The 1,274-nt window shown below is 48.2% G+C and overlaps 1 protein-coding gene across 2 annotated transcripts in view; it reads right to left on the minus strand.

Annotated features, from left to right (window-relative positions):
• Positions 1-1,274, minus strand: part of RSRC1 (arginine and serine rich coiled-coil 1) — a 392,724-nt gene that overhangs the window by 140,572 nt on the left and 250,878 nt on the right. The gene's annotated exons all lie outside the window — the stretch shown is intronic.

The raw sequence follows: 1,274 nt of genomic DNA on the forward strand, positions 1-1,274 counted from the left end.
CTCCCCCTCCTTTCACTCGAGTGCCTGGCTCCGTGTGCCATCTTTCCTTCTTCCTGAAGGGCTGCAGAATGCTGGCAATTTGTGATATATGCTTTCCCACTCTCTACCCTTTTTCACCCACACTCGGCCTCCTCTGCTTCCCGCGGACACAGTCTCTTGTCCAGAAACACCAGCCCGCACTGGCTGGCTCTCTGAGTGCCATTTGTTGGCTGCTGGAGTTGCTTTTTTTTTTTCCTGCTTCTTATGATTTCTTGCTTGCCTCTTGCCACCTCCTCCTCCTTTTGCTCAAGAGCCTGGCTCCGTGCACCATCTTTGCTTCTTCCTGAGGGGCTGCGGAGCTCCATTCGAGTGTGGAGCTGCTTCCCGGTCTGGGCTACCGCGCTGGTGGGATCCCAGGGCATTTGTTCGTTTTGAATTGTTTGTTTGTTTTCTTTTCCTTTTCTTGAGTTGGAAGCCCTTTCTGGCCAGGCGGAGCTGCGTGACAAGGAACACCCCTTAAGCTTCCACAGACGTGCAGAGGGATCCCTGAGGACATTTCTTTCTTCGTTGATTTTATTTTTTTTCTGTTTTTCTGGGGGGCCTTTCTTGTTCTTTTTTTTTTTTCTTTTTTTTTGTTTTCTTTTCCCTCTTTCTCCCTTTTTGTCTTTCTTCATTACTCAGTTTCTCGTCTCTCTATATCTTCCTTCTCTTTATGATCCCTGAATACCTGGCGTTGTATACCTCTACACCTTCTAGCCAGGATGTACTGCAACACCTGAGAACAACTTCCCCAGACCTCATAGCCGCACTGGTGGGATCCCTGGGAACTTTGCAGTTCTTTAACCTTTCTGATTTTTATTTATTCATTCTTTTCTTTTCTTCCTCTTCCCCTTTCTGTTTTTCTCCATTTCATAATCTCTCATCTCTCCACTCCAAGGGCAAGCTCCCCTACCATTCATTTTGTTTCTTTGTGTTTTTGGCTCCTGTTCCTCTCTCCTCTCTCCCATATCCATATTAGCTCCACACATAACAATCTCCCCGCTACATCCTGCCTATCTGCACCGTGCGCTTGATATCACACCACCAAGCAGCAAAGGCACGGCCTACTGGAACCTGCCCTGCACTGATTACCGACCCTCTCTGGTGGCTGTAGTAAGTGCCACAAACAACCTGTCCCAGTAACTCCTCTTCAGCTAGACCTGCCCTGCTGTACCATATCTGAGTGACTGACCCTGCCAGTTGGAGAAGGGGGCAAAAAGTATTGAGCGCACAGATGAGCAAACAACAAAGAACAC

This window comes from Trichechus manatus, unplaced genomic scaffold, assembly GCF_000243295.1.
Source record: "Trichechus manatus latirostris isolate Lorelei unplaced genomic scaffold, TriManLat1.0 scaffold00062, whole genome shotgun sequence".
Classification (NCBI taxonomy): domain Eukaryota; kingdom Metazoa; phylum Chordata; class Mammalia; order Sirenia; family Trichechidae; genus Trichechus; species Trichechus manatus.